This window comes from Oncorhynchus nerka, linkage group LG27, assembly GCF_034236695.1.
Source record: "Oncorhynchus nerka isolate Pitt River linkage group LG27, Oner_Uvic_2.0, whole genome shotgun sequence".
Classification (NCBI taxonomy): Eukaryota; Metazoa; Chordata; class Actinopteri; order Salmoniformes; family Salmonidae; genus Oncorhynchus; species Oncorhynchus nerka.
In genome coordinates, this window is record NC_088422.1 from 31,381,956 (window position 1) to 31,387,955 (window position 6,000).

Sequence of the window (6,000 nt, forward strand, 5' to 3'; positions counted from 1 at the left end):
GAAAAACGTACCCAAATTAAACTGCCTATTTCTCAGGCTTAGAATCTAGAATATGCATATAATTGTCAGATTAGGATAGAAAACACTCTAAAGTTTCCAAAACTGTCAAAATATTGTCTGTGAGTATAACAGAACTGATATTGCAGGCGAAAACCTGAGGAAAATCAAACCAGGAAGTGGCCTCTATTTTGAAAGCTCCATGTTCCATAGCCTGCCTTCGCTCCATTTAAAGGGATATCAACCAGATTCCTTTTCCTATGGCTTCCTCGTGGTGTGAACAGTCTTTAGACATAGTTTCAGGCTTATATTTTGAAAAATGAGCGAGAAAGATCACATCGCGTCATTGTATGGCTGGGTGCCTGCAGCGTTTTGTATGCGCAACAGCTTGGAGCATCCATTTTCTCTCTCCTAAGGAGCTCCATTCCCGGTTGATATATTATTGATTATATATTGTAAAAACAACCTGAGGATTGATTATAAAAAACGATGCTATTTGTAATTTTCGTCTGCGATGTCGTGACCGCTGGAGCCTGTTGATTTCTGAACATAACGCGCCAACCAAATGGAGGTACTTTGGATATAAAAATAATCTTTATGGAACAAAAGGAACATTTATTGTGTAACTGGGAGTCTCGTGAGTGCAAACATCTGAAGATCATCAAAGGTAAGCGATTTAATTTATTACTTTTCTGACTTTCATGACCAATCTAGTTGGCTCCTAGCTGTTTGTAATATTTTGCCTACTGAGAGAGATGTGCTTACATAAACGCTTGGTATGCTTTCACCGAAAAGCTTTATTGAAATCTGACACACCAGGTGGATTAACAACAAGCTAAACTGTGTTTTGCTATATTGCACTTGTGATTTCATGAAAATTAAATATTTTTAGTGATTTAATTTGAATTTTTGGCGCTCTGCAATTCAGCGGTGGTTGACGAAAATGATCCCGCTAATGGGATGGGTGCATCAAGAAGTTTTAATGACTCCAACCTAAGTCTATGTAAACTTCCGACTTCTACTGTAGGTAGAGTTCAAATGACCATGCATAGATAATAACCAGAGAGTAGCAGCAGCATATAAAAAAGGCGGGGGGGGGGGGGGGGACAATGCAAATGGTCTGGGTAGCCATTCGATGAGCTGTTCAGGAGTCTTATTGCTTGGGTGTAGAAGCTGTTAACTTCTTATGGTATAGGGGACGGTTGCGTCCCACTTGGGCAAAAAACAGGGAAAATGCAGCGCGGCAAATAAAAAAAAAATGATATAAAAATCAAACTTTCATTAAATCACACATGTAAGATATTCAATTAAAGCTACACTCGTTGTGAATCCAGCCAACATGTCCGATTTTTAAAAGGCTTTTCGGCGAAAGCATAAGAAGCTATTATCTGATGATAGCACAATAGTAAACAAGAGGGTAGCATGTTTCAACCCTGCAGGCGCTACACAAAACGCAGAAATAAAATATAAAACATGCATTACCTTTGACGTGCTTCTTTTGTTGGCACTCCAATATGTCCCATAAACATCACAATTGGTCCTTTTGTTCGATTAATTCCGTCCATATATATCCAAATGTCAATTTATAAAGTGCGTTTGATCCAGATAAAAACAGCTTCCAAAAAACGCAACGTCACTACAAAATATTTCAAAAGTTGCCTATAAACTTTGCCAAAATATTTCAAACTACTTTTGTAATACAACTTTAGGTATTTTTAAATGTTAATAATCAATCAAATTGTAGACGGGTCTATCTGTGTTCAATACAGCAGGGTAGCCTAGTGGTTAGAGCGTTGGACTAGTAACCGGAAGGTTGCAAATTCAAACCCCCGAGCTGACAAGGTACAAATCTGTTGTTCTGCCCCTGAACAGGCAGTTAACCCACTGTTCCTAGGCCGTCATTGAAAATAAGAATTTGTTCTTAACTGACTTGCCTAGTTAAATAAAGGTAAAATAAAAAAAATAAAATACAGAAAGACAACAAACCATGCTACTTTTCACATCTTGCGCACTCTTAACAGTGTTACCCAGTTCCTAGATGGCCTCCTTCATTGCACAAATGAATAACCTCAACCAAATTCCAAAGACTAGTGACATCCAGTGGAAGCGGTAGGAACTGAAAACCAGTTCCTAAGAAATATCGTTTGCCAACGAGAACTCACTGAACAGACACAGACCTAAAAAAAATGCTTCTGAACGGTTAGTCCTCTGGGTTTTGCCCTGTTATACTCACAGACATGATTCAAACAGTTTTAGAAACTTCAGAGTTTTCTATACAAATCTACTAATAATATGCATATCTTATATTCTTGGCATGAGTAGCAGGAAGTTGAAATTGGGCATGCTATTTATCCAAAAGTGAAAATGCTGCCCCCTATCCCAAAGAGGTTAAGAGGTACCGCTTGCCGTGCAGTAGCAGAGAGAACAGTTTATGACTAGCGTGGCTGGAGTCTTTGACAAATTTTAGGACCCTCCTCTGACACCGCCTGGTATAGAGGTCCTGGATGGCCGTAAGCTTGACCCCAGTGATGTACTGGGCCGTTCGCACTATCCTCAGTAGTGCCTTGCGGTCGGAGGCCGAGCAGTTGCCATACCAGGCAGTGATGCAACCAGTCAGGATGCTCTCGATGGTGCAGCTGTAGAACATTTTGAGAATGTGAGGATCCATGCTAAATCTTTTCAGTCTCTCGAGGGGCAATAGGCTTTGTCGTGCCCTCTTCACATCCGGCTTCTTCACCTGCGGCATGGTCTGAGATCAGCCACCCACATAGTGGATGAAACGGTGGGTTTGCACATCCGAAGAATTTCTGCACAAACGGTCAGAAACCGTGTCAGAGAAGCTCATTTGCGTGCTCGTCCTCCTCACCAGGGTCTTGACCTGACTGCAGTTCGGCGTCGTAACTGACTTCAGTCGCAAATGCTCATCTTCGATGGCCACAGTCATGCTGGAAAAGTGTGCTTTTCACAGTTGAATCTCGATTTCATCTGTACCGGGCAGATGGCAGACAGCATGTATGGCGTCGTGTGGGAGAGTGGTCTGATATCAACATTGTGAACAGAGTGCTTCATGGTGGCAGAGGGGTTATAGTACGGGCAGGCATAAGCTATTTTAAACTCATAAGCTCATTTTATCGATGGCAATTTGAATGCACAGAGTTACCTTGATGATTTACCTTGATGAGATCCTGAGGCCCATTGTTGTGCCATTCATCCGCCACCATCCCCTCATGTTTCAGCATGATAATGTTTCGGCATGATAATGTTTCAGCATGATAATGTTTTTGATAATGTTGCAAGGATCTGTACACATTTCCTGGATGCTGAAAATGTCCCAGTTCTTCTGGCTGGCTTGCATATTCACCAGACATGTCACCCATTGAGCATTTGGGATCGACTTGTACGACAGTATGTTCCAGCATAATTTTTGCACAGCCATTGAAGAGGAGTGGGACAACATACCACAGGCCACAATCAATAGCCTGATCAACTCTATGCAAAGGAGATGTGTCGCCCTGCATGAGGCAAATGGTGGTCACACCAGATACTGACTGGTTTTCTGATCCACGTCCCTACCTTTTTTAAAGGTATTTGTGACCAACAGATGCGTATCGGTATTTCCAGTCATGTGAAATCCATAGATTAGGACCTAATGAATTTATTTCAATTGACTGATTTCCTTTTATGAACTGTAACTCAGTAAAGTCTTTGAAATTGTTGCATGTTGCGTATACATTTTTTGCTTCAATTCATGCTTCACACACATCACAGCTGTTGCTACCAGACTTTTATTACACTGCTCAATTTATACACTACGAATTGTGCCTTCATACGTTATACTTATGCTAAAATCTATTATTCTATTCTATTGCAATTTACTTTATGTTCGTATTCTTATCTTTTACTATTTCTTATTGTTGTTGCATTGTTCTGAAGGAACCTGCAAGTAAGCATGTTGTTGGACACTGTCTACCATGTGTATCCCGTACATACGACTAATAAACTTGAAACTACATGAATCTTAAAGCATAGGCCTATGTACTCTCTGTTCTTTGCATTGATATTGTTTGGGATAGCATCACAAACATCTTCTTTTGAGTAAAAGTTTTGCAGCAAGGATTTTTCTTTGGATTTAGCACTGACACTATGCAGACATGAATCATGATGGGAAATCACAGCATGTGTGTTGGTCTCCCTAACCCAGTCATTTTGAAATAGAAATGTCGATGGTGGACAGTGCGCACACACTCTCTTAAAAAGGTTGCCATGCTGTAGGAACATGTGGTGTAGCAATCAATCCATTCAGTTTGTAACAGTTTGAAGCAAGAGACATTTTTATGCCTCCAGCTAATTCAACTGACCAGCACAACTGACAAAGCAATACAATAGCATAAAATAAAATCTCCTCACTGGTGTCTGTGAAACATCAATGTGACTGACTTTCCTAATTTTTATCATGAGATCTGTGTCTCTTAGATATGAATAGAGACTGGAGAATGTATACATGTATTGCTTTTTACTTTGAACCACACCACCTCTACAACTGACCAGTGGATTCAGAAACAATACATTGTGTTATTCTAACCTTGTCGCTCTCTTACATTTCAGGGCCGATGCATGAACTTCACCCGGGTCAAGTCCAATCCTCCTCGCTACCCCCACTACAACCATCACTCAGCCCCCATCTACACCCCTCCAAGAGGCTGCAACCCACCACCTCCCCAAGGCAAACTCCCCCTTCCCACCGGCAGCCCCCCAGCCTCCCCCTCTCCATCCTCCACACTGCCTCCACTGCTCTCAAAAACCCCTCCTTTTTCTACCACTCCTCTTCCTCCCATTACTCCACCTCCTACCATCACACCCCCACCTTACACTCCTCCTCCAACTCCAGCCCTCCCTCCAACCACTCTGCATATACCCCCTCCTCCTATGTGCCCCCTTCCTCTCCTTGCATCCCCAACCAGCTCCCTGCCCCCACCCCTGCCCTGCCCCCACCCACTCAGGCCCCTCCTCCAGGACAAGGCCCCCTGCCCCCACCCCCTGCCCGCCCACCACCACACCCATCTTTGTAAATCCTCAGCAGTGATTTGGAGGGCAGGGGTTGACTAGTACTAGTACAAGGAAGATCAACAGGAATCACAACTCTCCCCTCATTCTACTGCCACCCAGGATATCTGTGTGGCTCACACACTTGTCAGCTATTTGTTTACAGTGGCCCATGTACACATGTAGGTCAAGAGTACAAAGAGAAGTTGTACTTGATGTTCCACGGATATCTCCTGATGGACAGCTTTCCTTATAGACAGATCTATGTTGTCCATAGCTGGTCAGGTCTGCACAAAACACTGTTACCTTGTCATGGCAATAAGGGCTAAGCCCATCTGTCCATTCTACAACCAACAGAAGAATGGATCGATATCGTCGTAACAAAGTAAAGCCAAGTGTTGGATGGTTGCCTGTTTTAAAAAATGAACGGAGGCTCTTGAGAGATGGCTGAGGTATTAAGTTCAGAAATAAATTGAGAGATGTCTCCAAATGACATTCCAATAATGTATCGGTCTGAATTTTCCACATGCAATATTTGTTTTTCACTGACAAACAAGTTATTATGAGCAGCGGAAGGATTCTTAGAATCACAAAAATGTTCTAGTGTCAATGCCCTGCTGCATTGCACAATTACTGTCAAGTCGAGGACAATGTTTCTTAATGACAGCATAAAGGATGATTTTACGCCTTAAATGTGCCTTTAATTAAAAACAGAATGTTATTGGAGAGCAATTACATTCCAGTGGTTTAAATAATTTGTTCATCCATGTGACAGTTTGATTCATATGATGGGTCTTGGTTGGTTTATAGCATTCCTAAAATGTTTTCTACATATAGCGTGTATAAATATGTCTTACTTTTTGTCTTTGTATTGTCCATTCAGTGTTGGATAACTATTTTGCAGAGTATGATTGCTGTGGTGAACAAAATAATCATTACGAATAAATTACAATAAATGTG

At 41.7% G+C, this 6,000-nt stretch overlaps 1 pseudogene; it reads left to right on the plus strand.

The window, feature by feature from the left end:
• The window catches only part of LOC115111589 (anthrax toxin receptor 1-like), a 51,493-nt pseudogene extending 45,493 nt beyond the window's left edge, over positions 1 to 6,000 (plus strand).